General features: G+C 34.7%; 1 protein-coding gene across 2 annotated transcripts in view; it reads right to left on the bottom strand.

Moving 5' to 3' along the window:
- LRP6 (LDL receptor related protein 6) overlaps window positions 1–18,622 on the bottom strand; it is a 133,882-nt gene that overhangs the window by 97,526 nt on the left and 17,734 nt on the right. The gene's annotated exons all lie outside the window — the stretch shown is intronic.

Here is an 18,622-nt window from a genome sequence, read left to right as displayed (position 1 = left end):
AGGACAGTCTTTTCTTGTTAAAATATCCGTCAGATAAAATTTAGAAGCTTGGCCATACCAAGAATTGGCAAGGATATGGAGCCAGTACAACACTCACACTCTATTGGGGAAAATGTAAAATGGTGCAGTCACTTTGGAAAAGTTTGGCAGTTTCTTAAAAGATTAAACATACAATCTATCATGTGATCCAGCCATACCATGCCAAGGTATTTACTCGAAAGAAATAAAAGCATATATAAATACCTAGACCAATACATAAATGTTCAAAGCAGCTTATTTGTAATAACACAAACTGGAATCAACCCAAATGTCATCAATGAACTAATGGATGACTAAATTGTGATATATTAATACAATTTTAAAAATGAACTATTTGTACATGTAATATTGGTGGATCTCAAAATAATTATGTAGCATTAAAGAAGACAGACAAAAAAGACTATATGATGCATGACCCCATTTATATAAAATTTTAGAAAATTCAAATGAATCTATTATGGCAGAAAGCAAAAGATCAGTGGTTGTCTAGAGGTGGAGGAGAGGGTGAAAAAGAATAGGAGGCAGGGATAATAAATGGACATGAGACAACTTATGGGTGATAGCTACATTATATTCATTATGATGATGGTTCAAGAGATGTATACATGTCACAACTTATTAAATTTTATAATTTACATATGTGCGATTTATACTTTAAGCAAGCAATTAGATAGTTCTTAACACAACTGTTTTATTCTCTTTTATGTTATTATTAGAACGACCTTTGAATAACACCTAATACCAAAACTAAATATAAAGCCTATCCTCAAGAAATATTTAACTATGTAGAAAGCTGAAGCTATTAGGCCTGAAGTAGTACAAATGTTATGGTTTTGGTTATTTTAAACTACCTGTTCCAAGTTTCAGACATTAACTTTTCTGGTATCAACCGTAATTAATGATCTAGAGTATCACTATCCAACAGACCTTTCTGTGATGATAGAAATGTTCTTTCCACTATGCAATAAAGTAGTCACTGGCCATATACAGCTATGAAATACTTAGAAAATAGCTAGTGTGACTAAGAAATTAAATTTTTAGTTTTATTTACTCTTAAGACAAGTGGTCATATAGCACAGGCTGAGATGAAAAACATAAATGAGGCAGCAAAAACAAGACCAGAGTTAGGATGCAATAATCTACATAATATTCTCTCACACTTAAGTTCCAAAGGTTTTAAAATGTGTCATCCAAAGCCAAGATCAAGTACCATTTAAAAGCATCCACTCCCTCTTTTCTAAGAAAATAATTTCAAAAACTAAAGATGCTCAAAAAAGTAACATTTAAGTCAATATATGGACTATGTCTGCCAAATAGCTATGAAGTCTACTACTTTCATCTGTAAGTACAATAAACATGAATTTCTCTCGTCTAAGCTTAAATCTAATTTTCTTAGTCAAAACCAAATGAGTAGACAGCTTTCATTAAAAGCAACTAAGAGTCCTTTCTGCTTATTCTGTGTATTTACTGCTGTTATTGGCAAAATTAACTCCCCTCTCAGATTCACTTTTAACTTATTTTGGGCCATCACACATCACACTGATATAATCAGTCCCCATACTGTCCACTGCATTATCTTATCTCACTGTGGTTTTGATTTGCATTTCCCTAACAGCTAGCGATGTTGAGCATCTTTTCATGCCTATTGGTCATCTGTATGTCTTCTTGGGAGAAGTGTCTGTTCAGGTCCTCTATCCATTTTTTAATTAGATTGTTTTGCTGTTGTTATTGAATTGTATGAGTTCTTTGTACATTTTAGATATTAGGCCCTTATCAGAGGCATTGCTTGCAAATATATTTTCCCATTCAGATGGCTGTCTCTTTACCTTGTTGATGGTTTCTTTTGCTGTGCAGAAGCTTTTTAGTTTGATGTAGTCCCAATCATTTATTTTTGCTTTTACTTCCCTTGCCTTTGTGGTCAAATTCATGAAATCCCCTTTAAGTCCAAGGTCCATGAGTTTAGTTCCTACGTTGTCTCCTATGCAATTTATTGTTTCAAGTCTTATATTTGGGTCTTTAATCCATTTTGAGTTAATTATGGTATGTGGTGATAGACAATCTAGTTTCATTCTTTTGCAGGTAGCTTTCCAGTTTTCCCAGCACCACTTATTGAAGAGGCTTTCCTTTCTCCACTGTGTTTTTGGCATTTTTGTCAAAAATATTTGTCTATATAAATATGGGTTTACTTCTGGACTCTCGATTCTGTTCCACTGGTCCATGTACAATTTTCTGCAAATATCATGCCATTTTGATTACTGTCACTTTGTAGTATAATTTGAAGTCATTAAGAGTGATACTTCCAGCCTTGTTCTTTTCTCTCAGGCTGACTTTGGCGATTCAGCGTCTTTTGTGCTTCCATTCCAATTAGATGATTTTTTTTTGTTCTATTTCTTTAAAGAATGCAGTGAGATTTTGATGGAGATTGCATTAAATCTGTATAATACTTTGAGTAATAAGGTCATTTTAACTACAGTGATTCTTCCAAACCAAGAACACAAAATATCTTTCCATTTCTGTGTATCTTCAATTTCTTTTAACAGGTTCTTATAGTTTTCATTATATAGGTCCTTCACATCTTTCATTAGATTTATTCTTAGGTATTTTATTCTTTTTGTTGCAATTACAAAAATAATTTTTTTCCACTTATTTTTCTGACAATTCATTATTAGAGTATAGGAATTTTGAACACTGGGTTTTTGAACAGTGACTTTGTGTCCAGAAACTTTACTGTATTTGCTTACTGTTTTGAGTAGTGTTCTTGTGGAGTCTTTAGGGTTTTCTATATAGAGAATCATGTCATCTGCAAATAACGACAGTCTGACTTCTTCCTTTCCTATTTGGATGCCTTTTATATCCTTCTCTTGCCTGACTGCACTTGCTAGGACCTCCAATGTTATTTTGAACAACAGTGGTGATAGTGGACAGCCTTGTCTTATTCCTAATCTTAGAGGGTAGGTTTTTAGTTTTTCACCAGTAAGTATAATGTTGGCTGAGGATTTGTCATATATGGCCTTTATGTTAAGGTACCTTCCTTCTATACCAATTTTGTTAAGGGTTTTGATCTTGTCAAAGACTTTTTCTGCATCTACTGGTATGATCATATGATTCTTATATTTTAATTTATGTGGTGTATCGCATGAATCAATTTGTGTATGTTGCACCATCCCTGGGCCTTTGAGATGAAACCCACCTGATCATGGTGTATAATCTTTTTAATATGTTGCTGTATTTGGTTAGCTAGTATCTTATTTAGGATTTTTACATCTGTGTTCATGAGAGATACTGGTCTGTAATTTTCTTTTTTGTGTGTTATCTTTACCAGGTTTTGGCATAAGGGTAATATTGGCCTCATAAAATGAGTTAGGAAGTAGTGCCTCCTCTTCAGTGTTTTGGAAGAGTTTGAGAAGAATAGATAATAAATTTTTTTAATTTTTGGTAGAATTCACTGGTAAAGCAATCTGGTCCTGGACTTTTACTTTTTGGTAGGTTTTTTATGATTATTTCAATTTCCATACTGACTTGGTCCATTTAGATGTTCCACTTCTTCTTGATTTAGTCTAGGAAGGTTGTATCTTTCTAAGTAATGGTCCATTTCTTCTAAGTTATTAAATTTGGTGTTATATACTTTTTCATACTATTCTTGTATGATGCTTTGTATTTCTGCAGTGTGTCTTAATTTCTTCTCTTTCATCCCTGATTTTGTTTGTGTCCTTTCTCTTTTTTCTTTAGTGAGTCTAGCCAGGGATTTGTTAATTTTATTAAACTTCTCAAAGAACCAGCTCTTCGTTGCATTTATTTTTTCTATTGTTTTGTTTTCAATTTCATTTAATTCTGCACCAACTTGGATTATTTCTTTCCTTCTGCTGATCTTAGGCTTCATTTGTTCTTCCTTTTCTAGTTTTTTAAGAGGAAGTGTTAGGATGTTTATTTGGGTTCATTTTTGTTTTCTGAGATAGGCCTGTAATGATATGAACTTTCCTCTTATGACCACTTTTGCATGTCCCAAAAGTTTTGATATATTGTACTATCATTATCATTCATTTCTATGTATCTCTTGACCTCTTTTTATTTCTTCTCTGACCCATTGTTCAGTAGCATGTTGTTTAATCTCCATGTAATGTGATTCTTCCTGCTTTCTTTTACAGTTAATCTCCAGCTTCGAAGCATTATGATCAGAGAATATGATTGGTATGATTTTGACCCTCTTATATTTGTTGAGGCTTTCTCTGTGTTCCATGGTCGATCCTTGAGAATGTTCCATGTGCACTAGAGAAGAATGTATAAGCAGCTTTTGGGGGATGAAAGGCTATGTAGATATCAATTATGTCCAGTTGGTCTAATGTGTCATTTGAGGATGTTATTTCCGTATTGATTTTGTTTGGATGATCTGTCCAAATCCAACAGTGGGGTATTTAGGTCCCCTATTATGATAGTGTTTTGGTCTGTTACTCCTTTTAGTTCTGTTAGTAACTGCTTTATACATTTCGGGGCTCCCTGAATGGAAGCATAGGTATTAATAAGTGTTATGTCTTCTAGGTGCCTGATTCCCTTTATCATTATGAAGTGTCCCTCAGTGTCTTTACCTTTTTTATTTTGAAGTCTATTTCATCTGATATCAGTACCGCTATTCTTACTTTTCTCTGAATGCCATTTGCTTGAAATTTCATTTTTCACCCTTTCACTTCGATTCTATTTGTCTTTGGAGCTGAGATGTGCCTCATGGAGGCAGCATACAGTTAGGTTTTGTTTTTTGATCCAATCTGCAACTCTGTGACTTTTTATTGGTGAGTTCAGTACATTTACATTTAGGGTGATTACCAAAATATGAGGTTTTCCTATAGCCATTTTATCATTTGCTTTGTGGTAGCTTGCTGTTTCCATTGCTTCCTCACCCTAGTGTTTCTGGGTTTTTTTTATTTTGGTTGGGTTTTGTGGATTTCCTCTCTAGTCCTTCTTGTTTTATGTTATATACTTGTTTTTAATCTTTGGCATGTGGTTATCATTATGTATATGTAGAGGATATATATATGTAATATATATGTTAGTCCATTTATTTTCTTCTGCGTGTGCCTTCTCTCTATTCCTCTTTGTGGATTTGGATCTTTGAATTCTCCCCTTTTCAGTTATTATTGTCTCAGTCTGTCCCTATGTATCCTGCATGTTCATTACTATCTTGCAACAGCAAATTTCTACTTACTGTTTAAGCTTATAATGCCCTGTTCCAAATAAGAGTAGCACTCCTCTGCTTCTATCTGCCTGCTAGTCACCTTACTCATAGTTATGTATTTTTTTGTAATGTCACTTTTTATGTATTGTCATGTTGTTTTAGATGAGCTGACCCCTTTCAGTATTTCCTGTAATGCAGGCCTCGTAGTGAAAAATTCCCTCAAATTTTGCATGTCTGGAAAGGTCTCCAGTACATGGCATCTAAGTCTCTTGGATCCCTGCTTTAATATAAAGTTTTAACAACACCTTTTTCTTAAACATTCAATCACACTCACTACCCTCAGTCTCAGTCCATGTCATTGTTAGTGACACTTTCGGCAGTGTTTGCTCAGATTCCCCTTGGGCTCCACAGTGTTTGGTCTTGGAGGCTATGAGAGGAGGTGCCATCTGGGTTGGGGGATGAGAGCTGCAGCTCAGCATCACGTTTTTGCGCCCACAGCTGGTAACAATCAACTGTTGCTTCTCTGCCATCCCCACTTCTCTGCTTTCTGCCCTGATCACCAGGTACTGCCAATGTGTGGAGCTCAAAGCACATTCAGGCAGGGCGTTCAGAAAACCCATGGCACCTTTTCTCTCCCCCTCCTTCTACAGGGAGCTCTGGCTCTGAGAGGCAACTTCTTTGTTTCTCCCAGTCTACCACTGGACTCCCACGGTTCTGACCTGTGGTCGCTCTTATTCACATATTCTTCACTCAAACATGCTTGTGTGCAGGTTGAGTGTTTTTGGTTGAGTTTTATATGTTCAGTTTCTTGTTGTTTCAAGAGGAGTGATCTGGGGACATCTCTCACTCCGCTATGTTTCTGACGTCACTTCAATTCTTATTTTTAACCTTTCAGCACTCAATATGGATATGTTGGCCACATCCCTCCCTATGTAGAAAATTCTCCTTATGCTATACTGTTATTCTTGTTTTATTGGTCATACTTTGTCTGTTAGTTTCAAATCTTCCTCCAATTTCCCAAATATAGGCATCTCCAAGATTCTCTGCTATTACCCGAATAAGAGAATATAGAAAATTATTCATGTTCGCCAGGTCAACAAGCAACTCCATTTAAATCCATTTCAAATCATCATCTCAAATCATCATCTCCAGCCTAACCTTCAGTTCTGCACCTATAACTTCCTGCTGGCCATCTCTTCCTGCCATTAAATTAATCTCCTCCCCCTATCAAAAAAAAAAAAAAAAAAACCCTTCAAGTCAACAATACCACAATTTTCCTCATCTTACTGCTCTGCCTTGGAGCAGTCTTTGATACCTCCCTTTTCCCCCAGTCTGCCAATTACTGTCTTGTTGATTCTTCTTTAGCATGTCCTAAAGTCTGCCTCTTCCTTTCCATTTTTTGAATCACTATCCTACTCTTGACCTTCATGACCTTACCCCTAAACTACCCTAACAGAGTGACCTCAAAACTCTCCCTGCCGTTTTCTACTTCTAACAGTTCTACTTTATCCAATTCAGAAAGCTTTCTGATTTCCTTTACTTATAAAGTCTCAATAGGCCTCTACCAGGTGACCTGTAGCTATGACTCTACCTATTATAGTCTCTGCATCACACAAACTGGTTGTGAACACATCAACTGTGAGCATATATTCCATCGCCACCGTGTCCTCATTTTCCTGTCCACTCCACGCCTTTCTCTCATTATACCAGCAATCAACTGCTTCGAGGCCAGATTCAAATTTTATCTATTCCATGAATCTTTCCAATTGCCTCAGCTTTACTTCTTTGAGCCATTAGGGTCTTTACTTTTTCTGCATTAGCATTTTTAAAAGTATATTTCCTACTTCAACTAGGACTCTACCCCTCGGGAACAGAAGCCATATCTTCTAAATAATTTTATCCCCAATCTCTAGCACAGTTCACTGCACAATAGTAATATGGTAATATTTAAAAGAAATTTTCCAGAACCTGATCTAAAAATACGCTTTTAATAAAACCAAAAGGATTTTACATTAAGTACTGGCCAAGTGCTCACAAATGCCCATCACTTACCCATTGAATTGGCTTAACCAAAGTTTAATCAGGCTTCACTCTTCTCCACAGACCTTTAAACTCTGGTTAGTTCTTCATAGCAAACCAATGAAGAACTGTTAATCCTTTTAAGGACTCATTCTGAGCATCAGCAGACCTCAGAAAAAGACATCTCCTATTAAAATGTCCTTAACATGTCATCATGCTTGTCCCACTCTCCCACAAAGTTCCTGCTGTCACTATTCACTTCTACTATAAGAGAAAAACCTTTCTGTGTGTGATTTTGAGATGCCTGCATATCAAAGATTTCTCCTTATTGTGATTGACTTTTCAAATAAAGTCTCTCCCTGCCTAAGGATTTATTTTTATTTGCTATTGGTATGGTAACATGACTTGAAGATTGTACTTCACCTCAATGACCCTTTGTGAGTCATTTAAACTCCTTTCCTGTTCAGAGATTCAGAGATATTTCCTTGAGTGTAACTCCTGAAACAGTGCTCTAGACATTTTGTCTGGGGCAATATGGTAGTTACTTTGATATTTTCAAGGAAATAATTTTTTTCTTTGGTTATTTAAGTAAAGAATCACACCCTTATTCTTGAGCAGGAACATTCTCAGCTCTTCCTGAGGACTATTCTATTTTCCCTTGACTCCTCACAAGAAAATACTCTTTCCAAGCTTATGCCTGATTTAATTATCTAATCCCATAGGTAGCTGACTCTCTTTTGGGTGCCCTCCCTCTTCTTCCACTGACTGCACACTTCACTCACTATTACAAACTAATTCCATTCAGTATCTTCAAAAGTGGCAAAATTTTACTAAAGACAATTTAGAACTTCAATGTCCTCCTTAGGAAACTTAGGAGCACCGCAAACTGACTCATTCGAAACTTCTCCTTTCCCATCACCCTCTTCACTTCCTCCTTTTTACTACCCATGACCTTCCCTTCAGCTCCCTTAAATCCTTAATCCTCCTTTAATACCCTAGTCTCCTCCGTCCCTCTCTACACACCTATAAGACCTTTTCTTTCAACTCTAACTCCTCATCTCCCTGTAGTCACTTGAGCTTTAAGGCTCCCTTTTCCCCACTAGGGATTCATGTGGGGCTAGAGGACTTGGGATTCAAAATACAAATTGGAAACAGGCTGAAACTTTTCTCCACCCAAATGAGCTTCAGAGACACCCAAATGAGCTTCAGAAACACCCAGACAGCCCCTGGTCTCCCTCTGTTCGCTCACCCAAAATTCAGTTCACGACCTCCATTAGATTATACATCAGAGCAAAGAAAATCTTAAATTTCTCTTCTGCAAATATTGTTGGGGATACTTCAGTCCTCGTCAATCACAGTAAAAAATATAAAGTTAAAGGAAGGTCAAGAACTAGCTTTTTTATATAAACCACCAGTGAGTTATAAATTTCAAGCTATAAGCTCTTTATCTGTGTCTGTTTGTATGTCTTTATAAGTATATGTGTATGTATGTTATGTATATAAAATATCTTCCTACCTTCAGATAGTAATACCAATTATAATTTTGGACTATAATATCCCTAATAAGAGTTCTGTTCTAACTTCAAGACCTCATTATAAATTAAATATCCCAGGATTTCCAGCAATTGAAGAAATTAAACTTCTTATACTTTCGAAAGTACTTTTATAGACACTAACCCAAATGTTTTAAGAATCCAAGTTAACATACACTTAATCTTTGGCAAATAAGACTAGTTCAATATTGTTGGTTTAATAAAACACCTGTGCCTTTTATCAGCATTAAGTATAACACAAGCACATTTTTATTCTACTTGAATATGTTCTTCCCAGACCTGTAAGGTTTACTGATAGAATAAACTGCATTACAGTTCTATTTGTATTTAGCCAAGTTGAATCATTACTCTCATGAATTTTATTTCAATAGTAATTATGTTTTGTTAATAAACCAGCTTGAAGATATCTTTTAGTAACTTAAAACCTTACACTTACGCTGTTAATTCATAGATATTTATTAGATATCCAGGTAATTTCAAAGTAAGAGAATACTGAAGCACTTAATAAGTGTTTCAAGTTTACACATTTTTTTGCCTCTTATTTTTATGGTACCAAAAAGCTACATATATTTGAGTCTATTAATGAACATTTTCATTTTGCCACGTTGAGAAGTTATACTATCAAGTACATGGCTATAAATAAGCTGTAAGATGTATACTCATAAGCTCTGCCAGTCTACTACTGGCATGTGATAGTTCACAATTATCCCCTTCGTAGTTTTCTCTGTAAAACGGTAGTTAATGTAATTATGTTATAATGTTATATGTAAATCAAACTCTTCTAAGAGAAATAGTGAAAGGAACAATGCTATGCGAAGAATGCAGGATGTGTTTTTATTCAGAAAAAACAGTCCTAATGTAAAATGACTAATTGTTCCAGAATGAGAAAGAGGAAGATGTAGGACAAAACTTTAATGGATATAGTAAGTTATAAACATTTCATGAAAAAGGAATTGTATTTGTTGTGGTCAAAGCCAACTAATATTTGATGAGCTGATTTGTAACGTTTTCAAAAAGCACTTTAGTATCAAATATTAACCCAATACAAAACTAAAATTTGTTTCTTTTTAATGACAAAATTTTCTTGAGTTATTCATCTGCTCTTAATATATTATAAAAGGTTTTTCTTTACCTCCTAATTTCCCTAGAAAGCAAAAATTCTGCGCCAGAATCTCCTGTGCTTATGTTGACTTTATCATGTCTTGACTATAGTCACTTGCCACATAACAATATTCTGGTCAACAACGGAATGTCTACGACAGTGGTGCCACCTAAGATTATAATGAAGCTGAAAAATTCCTGTCATCTAGTGACATGGCTACCATAACATCATGATGCAAGCACTGCTTACAAGTTTGTGATGATGCCGGTGTAAACAAACCTACTGAGCTGCAAGTTGTATGAAAGTATAGCACATACAATTATGTACAAAACATAATACTACATAATGATAAAAAACAAGTGTTACTGGCTTATGTATTTACTATACTATATTTTGTATTGTTATTTTAGATTGCACTTTTTAAAAAGTTTACTGTAAAACTGTATGTTGTTTGATACCAGCAGCACCCTCATACATGTTTACCACGTGTCTTGATTGCATCATTTTCTCTTGTGCTTGATCTAATCTCATGTTGTTTTGTACTGTAACATGCTGTCCAGGCTTGTAGCCTGGGAGCAACAGGCTATACCATTTAGTCTATGTGTATAATAGGCTATACAATCTAGGTTTAGTAAGTGCATATTATGTTGTTAGTACAATGACAAAATCACATAGCGATGCATTTCTTAGAACATATCCCTATCATCAAGCTAGCCATTACTATAATTAAATAAACAAAGTCGTCTCACTTTTGATGTCTTTTGCACTTACAAATGTCTGAAATTTCCCAAAATGCCCCGTAAGGATTTGATCAATTTTATGATTTGCCTGGGAAGCACTGTCAATCCAGAAGAGAAGCTTACCCTCCCCTAGGTTAAATCTATATGGGTAAAATGTTAATATGATTATTTCAGAAATTGTTAGTTCCTAGACATTTTTCAATACTCTCACTGTCCATGATATGTTTCTATTTATCAAGAGTCCTGGTGCTGCTTTGCCTAATATTAGACAACGGTACAGTGTCAGAAGTCATAATTTCAGTGATACTTTTTATATTTTTATGATTTTAATTTGGTCATAATTTGACTTCTTTAATTTGAATACGGTATAGTCTAGAGAGCCAGTGGTTCTCAACTGAGAATTCACACCACTTACTTACGGAATTTTATTATCCAGATGTTTAGGACTTACTCCAGACACACTCTTCTTTAATATAAGGTTAATCATTATATTTTGACTAAAACTTTTGGATTAACTTGATTTTGGTTTGAATGTCACAAAATCGAAACTTCCTTGTCTGCTGCATTATTTTTTATAACAAACTCTCATCAGATCTTTCACTTTTAAAATTATCAGTAATAAATTAATCACTACTATTTCGAGTCTTTTATCATCTACAGATGTTTTTTGGTTTTCTCTGATGATTCCCTGAAGGTGCCTGCATAGCAGCTATAGGCCAGAATGCTTGTCTTTAACAACAACAAAAGGACTGCTGAGAAAGGACTATACCAGGTACTCTTGGGCACAAGCTTCCGATGGCATCATTTAAATAACTTAGAGACTATACCAACAGACTGAGTTAGGATTTCCAAAAAGCTAGTGGAGAAGCAGTGGATTAATGAAACTGCTAAACCAAGATGTAGCAGAACAAGAATTACACGGGACTGAATAAACTGATGAAGGATGATTATGGGTTTTGTTTAAAATACTGCTGATGCCTTAATGCCTTGTTTTTTGGATATAAGGAACTCTTTTGTATTAAGCTATCTCTAACTCGTTAACAATGTAAGCAAACTATGCTTTTGTAACTGGAAAGATCTAGTTTCTTCCTCCCTGATTCCTCCATAATTCAAAGATTCTTACTGAGTATTCATATTTTCATGTCATCATAGTTATTTACTTATGTTCAGGAAGAGTCTGTTCTAGTTGGAAACATTGGTTATGCAACCAAGAATCGGACTGTAATGCCATATTTGAAAGTGATGATCATTTAATCAAATGTGACCAGACACTTTCAATGAGTTATGATCAACTTTACAGAGCCCATGCTTACAGGTCTTTCAGGAAAACTGAACTGGTACCTGGTATAGAGTTCCTAGCCTTACAGGTGAAGTAAACAAGGTCACTTTTGGACAGGGCCAAAAACCTAGAATATTTTGGAATCCTTGGGAGTTCACCCAAATCTAAAGGTACTACAAGTGAAACCTGATGATAAATTCTTGGCTTGGCTTCCCTGCTTCAAGAGGCTTTTAAAGGTCCAATCCAATATTCCTTATAAAAACTTCCAGCAAAGCAAATGTCAAAAGGCCTACCTACACCTACATAAATAACCAGGCCAACTCTAATCAGACCAACTTTATAATGACTCTTATTTTATCCCATTATGGACTAAATGTCTGTGTCTTCCCCCCGAATCCCCAAATTCCTATGTTGAAACTCTATCCACCCTTCCTACCTTGTATGATGGTATTAGGAGGTGGGGCCTTTGGGAGCTATTTAGGATTTGATGAGGTCATGAGGACAGAGTCCTCAATAATGGAACTAGTACCCTTAAAAGAGTCAAGAGAAGGCTTGCGTCCTCTCTCTGCTCTTTTCCCTGTGAAGACACAAAGAGAGTCAATAGTCTGCAACCGAAAAGGTTCCTCACCAGAACCTACTATGGCACCCTGATCTTGAACTTCCTGCCTCCAGAACTGTGAGAAATTTTTGTTGTTTATAAACCACCCAGTCGATACTATTTTTGTTGTAGCACCTGGAGCTAACTAAAACATATTCCTAATAATGACAAACTTTGTTTTAAACAAAGGGAGACTGACCAAATGCTCACAATTACCCATGACTTATCCAATGACTTAGCTTGACCAAACTTTAGTCAGGCTTCCCTAAACTTTGGCTTGCCCTAAGTTTAAGTAAATACATGTAGCACTTTCTCTCTTAACAGCTCATTTCAAGCTAACCACAGGAAATAAAAAATTCCAATTAAACCATCCTGATCATGCAATCTGCTCACCTCCACCCACTTGGCCCACACTACTACAAAATTCTTGCTAGCCCTGCTTACCCTCCTGTATAAAAGAAGTCTTTTTATGTTTGATTCTGAGAATGACTGCAGATCTGGCGGTCAGAATATTCTCCCTATTGCAATAATCCTTTCAAGTAAAGGCTCTCTTTACCTAAATCCAGATTTGTTTTTATTCAACAGTACTATGACAAATCATCTATTTGCAACTTCCAAAATACACTGACACTTATTTTCCTCTATCAAAAGTGATTGGTATCATTTTCAAAACCATAATAAGGCCCAGGTAAAATTAGGTACAGAAAGCACTGCATATAAAATCACTGTCTAGAACAGCAATTTGGCCTTAAGTCATTAATCTTTCTTATAAAATAAAGAAGTTGGGCTAGGTAATTTTTAATATGCCTTCTATCCTATTAATCTAGATATGAATTTGGTAAAAGGTTTAACTGAGACAGGGTTATTCATAAATCAATACACAGAAATGATATGCTGAACTACCAAGTGTTTCTCCAGCAGAAAACAGGAACTTAGATTTTTTTAAAAGTCTATTTATATAACTTCAAAATAGAGGTTCCAGAATTAATTTTGCAAGATTCCAAAATTCAAACCCACACTCATTCAAAAGTACTTCATATATCCATACAATGGAATATTATTCAGCCATAAAAGTGAATGAAGTACTGATACATGCCATGATGTGAGTGAACCTTACAAACACTATGCTAAGTGAAAGAAACCAGATACAAAAGGCCACATATAGTATGATTCCATTTATATGAAATGTGCAAAATAGGTAAATCCATAGAGACAGAAGCAGATTAGTGGTTACCAGAGACTGGGGCGGGGGTGGGGGGGTGGAGGAGGGACAGGAAGTGACTGCTAAGGGGCCACTGGGTCTCTTTTGAGGTGATGAAAATATTCTGTACTTAGTGGTAATGGCTGTACAATCCCATGAATATACTAAAACATACTAAACTGGATACTTTAAAATGAAGAATTTTATGGTATGTGAATTATATCTTTTTAAAAAACTGGGTTAAAAAAAAGTACTTGAGTATATTAATTATATTATCAATACAACAGTATAGGCTAACTGAAAAACACATTACATAATCCACGTGTCAAATTCAACCTCAGTTATAAACGTGCTGATTTATTTCTGATTAGTATTATTAGTTTTCCCTAATTTGTGCTAAAAAAACACCCAATGTTTAAATGTAAATTTTAGAATACTCAATATGTGCAAAGCTCTGGTACATGGCCATAATAAGGAAAAAAAATCTATTCTTGAAACACTTTTTATCTCACAAAGAGCTGTTGTCTTTACTGGCATAAATGAAGACACTGTTACAAATAAATACCATATAATGTGTAGCTAAGAGTTCATGCTAATGAAGTTCAGCTGTTAGCTTTCTCAGATTTGCAAAATATAGTATCTTTAAATTGGACATATGAATATAAATAAATTACACCTCCCTTAAAGCTGGCTGGTAATGAAGACGACTCCTATCCTTACATCCTGTACTTGGTGGTTTTAGTTCAAAAATGAGAGAGTTATGACTAACCAAGGCCATTAGAGAAAATGGCCTCCTGGTCAAATATACATATTTGATAACAAGGTAAAGTTTTCCAATATCTGGGTAACTATTTTCTTGAAAAATATAACTACTGCTGATCATGTTCACCTCTGCATTTTTATTTTTACTGATACTCTAATAAATAACTTTATGCCTAGTATCATTTAATAACTTAAAAATTCATTTAATTTTTTTTGCCTAAAATATTTCACTTCACATCCCCAATCTCCTGGTGATTCCAAGCAAGGTATCACAGAAACACAAGTTAGCAAGTTAAATAACAGCTAACAGAATCACAGCACTGATGTACCAGTTATTTTCACCAAATAGAGCCCAGGTACATTTTAATATTTTCCAATCCTACATTCGAATGTCTTGAACCCTCTGTGAGGATAACACAAATGGTTTGAGAAACAAAAGCATATGCTAATAATATCAAGTAACACTGTTGTCCTTATATTTACAACGAATTATATTTTAAATGAATAATTTCAAGGACAACTATTCTATTCTTAGGTTGCCCAGTCTATGTATTTGACTAAACTTCAAAGTTATTCGTATGGAGTAGTGTTCCATTCATTAAGATGAGCTCATTTTACAGAAGATACAAAGAATAGTGAAACATGCAATGCAGAAACTCAGTATATCATTAACCCATTCTACAGGGAGAAGTCCATCAATTGAATAATTTTAATTGTTGTAAACAAATAATTAGACAAAATGTTTTGATAAAATTATTTTACTCATACTTAACTCTTAAATAAGTAAATATCACAATCAACTGAACTGTTTATCCTCTAGCTTATTTATAACAATCACCTAAAACTGGGTTAAAGTTATAAACCTTTGGAAGGAAAAAATAAATTTAGTAGATAGTGGCCATCTTGTTTACATAAAACAAAACTGAAAATATCAGAAATCAAATTATTTCATGGAGCTTTTGTTTCAGTGGCAGAAGAGTCAGAAAGGTTAAAAACCACTGGCCTAAAACTATTGACTGTCTAAAATAGTGCCTGGACTTGAATGTTTTACTAGTCTTTCCCAAGCTTTAATATTTATTTTAATTGAGCCACCTTAAGCATAGCAACCAATCATTCAAAGATTACTACTGACTATGCACTGTACTACCCTCTTGCAAACATTATCTCATCAGTTCCCACAGTAATCTTATAAGGTATCACCCCATCTAACTGGAAAGGAAACTAAAACTAAGTAACTTGTCCAAGGTTACGTACGCATCCTTTCTGATAGCTGGAGCACATATAACTACATGGAATCAATGCAGTTCAGCAAATGGAAAAACCTCCAATTAAGGCAAAAACAAAAACTGAAAAATTGAACCATCCAAAATCACTGTTAGGCCTAATTATAACAATGAGCTGAAACCTGAGTTTCATAATCAAATTATTTAACAGCCAGATGAGCAAACCTTAGGCCAAGTAAATAAGTAGTGATGAAAGTATCAGATTCAACTACAGTATACAAAATTGTCATTGAATACCAATTCACATGAATCAACCCAATGCCAAAAGGGTTATCTAATTCAGGTTCTTTCCAAGTGTGCTGCTTGGAACAAAGTTTCAGAATGTTAAAAGGATTTATGAAAAAATTTGTCATCAAGTTTGGGAAATAGATTAAACAAAATTTAAGTTGGTCTTTCTACCTCAGGATCTTGTAGAGCCCTTGATGTGTAAACATGAATTATGAATTTCCAAAAGGATTCATTATCCTAATGAAGATAATAAGGCGTACAGAGATTAAATGACTTATCCAAGGTCACACTGCTAGGTAATGGCACTTAGAATCAGAACCTAATTCTCCTGATTCCCATTCCAAAATTCATTCTACCTTCCCAAGACTTCATCATACTTGACATTTAAAAAAAAAAAAAAATCTTCCAAAGGTAACTTCTATAAAAACGATAGATGGGAAACACTAGTGGCTTGTTCTGACAGTATTTACCACCACCTCACCAAAACAAGTAACAAAGAAAAGGTTAAGTAGCAAAAAAATTTTATCAGACAAAACCTTCCTCAAAGTAAGCCGAGTCATATATTTACAGATTATACATAGATTATACTCCAAAATATATATTCTTATAAAAATATTTCCTCTAGATCAGAGATATAATCTTTTCTAATCAGTACCTGAATGGTAACGATAACACCCTAAATTGTGAAGCCCATTATAACAGCAATCATGTCTATTTTGCTCACCACTATTCCAGAGCCTGATATACAGGAGTTATTCCATATATATTTGCTAAAAAAAATGAACAATAAATCCCTGCTCTACCACTAATGAGCTGTAGGATATTGATCATTATAATCTCCCTGAATCTGATTTTCCCCACTTGCAAATGAAGCAGACCAAAATGATTAAGATCTCTTCTACATTTAAGAATTCATGAATCTTATACAAATTAAATCTCAAATCCCCAGCATTTGAGGATATGTCCACAAACAAAAAAATTGTAACAAAAATATTTGCAGGTCACTTCATATTCGTCATTTCATTTGATATACCCAATAAACCTGCAAATTAGAGCTGTCTTACCACCCACGTTTTACAGGTAAAGAAACTGAGGCCCAGAGAAATTGACAGACTAGACCAGAAACACAAACTTATTAAGTAGCATGGACTTTAAATCCAAAATTGTAGCACTGAAATCTCCAATTCTTCCATTATACCTTGTCCTCCAGTGACAGAGATGTAGAGAGATGCAGCCTAGATAACGACAGCATTATTTCAACTTTCAGCTATTGATTTAACAGGGCTATCTATGGGACAAAAGGTCTCAAACTCTCATCAACCCATTTTCCCAATGTTAAAGCGCCAACTCTTCAGTGAAGAAAAATGATCTTAATGCAAAAAATTAATCACATTTTTCCTCCTTGGAGCCCAAGGTTAACTAATGTCACTATTATAAAAGAGGATGGCATTATCAAAGAATGAAAAGAATCTAAATTATGAATAAAAATCTGTCACATCAAAGGCAGTTTTAGTTCAAATAGTATGTACTCACTGTTAGGTACTGTTAATTTCAAAGGCCACCATTATTATGTTACATTTAAAATAAAAGCTCCACTTTTGAATTTTTTGTTTGCTAGTGGAAACGAGGCCATTTAAACTATTAATTCTTAGGTCTTGTTACAAAACTACACTTCAAAATATTACTTCAAGTGCAACTTCTCTTAATTCCAACTCTAGGCTTAAACTTGGCATTAAAATTAACAAATGGCATTTACATCACGCACTTCTCCAAGAAATACAATTGGGGAACCAGAAACATCCTGGGTTACAAATTTAGAGTTGCCCAAAACTTTAAGCAATTAGCTGACTCCCATATTTGTTAATTCTATTAATTTTCTGTCTTAAATATATAGATATAGCTATAGATATTCTATTAAATACAATTGTTTCTCACAGGTATGGCAAAACCCCCTTTCAACAGGGGGTATACTATAATAAAATAAACACACACTTATTAAACTTCTCAAGTGCATAACACTGCATAAGTCCTCTATCAAGAAAATTAAATGAGCATTATGTTTCTGGGACTTACATGGTGGTATATGCTTAGTGAGTCCTAATTATAAAGTACAAGTAGATATAACATGCAAACATAATAATCTTGCCGAAGAGTTTAAAAAATTCTTCCTCAAAAAAAAAAAAAAAAAAGATCACTCACACTCATCCAAAATATATACACACAGAAATGGCACACCTGGCTCATTTACATCACAAGACTGTTAGTTACTATCACGTTCTGTAAACTTCAATAAGTTTTGGAGACTTAACAAGTTTAGCTTGTTAAATTAAAAGCTAAAAAGCTCCACAGTCTTATAAGGTCCCAGACCTGAAAAGAACTGACGACCGTGGACACAAATGAGAATTTTAAACAAAACCAAGGCTATAAGGTATTGCATTGCATCAATCAGGACATAAATTCCTCTTCTGGTAAATGCTCAATAGCATCAGACTTAGCACCACTTCAACACTGATAAGTTTGAGAAGAGCTGTTGAAATCCTGCGGGCCAGTCAAACCTTAGTGAACTGTCACAAAAAAAAAGTCACAGCGTATTTGACAGCTTTGCATGCCAATTCAAAAAACCACAGGGCCATCGAATGTATGGGATTCTC

The sequence above is a fragment of the Rousettus aegyptiacus genome, unplaced genomic scaffold (genome assembly GCF_014176215.1).
Source record: "Rousettus aegyptiacus isolate mRouAeg1 unplaced genomic scaffold, mRouAeg1.p scaffold_m13_p_2, whole genome shotgun sequence".
NCBI lineage: Eukaryota > Metazoa > Chordata > Mammalia > Chiroptera > Pteropodidae > Rousettus > Rousettus aegyptiacus.
Note: the sequence above shows the minus strand (reverse complement) of the source record. Positions and strands in the feature narration are given on the sequence as shown.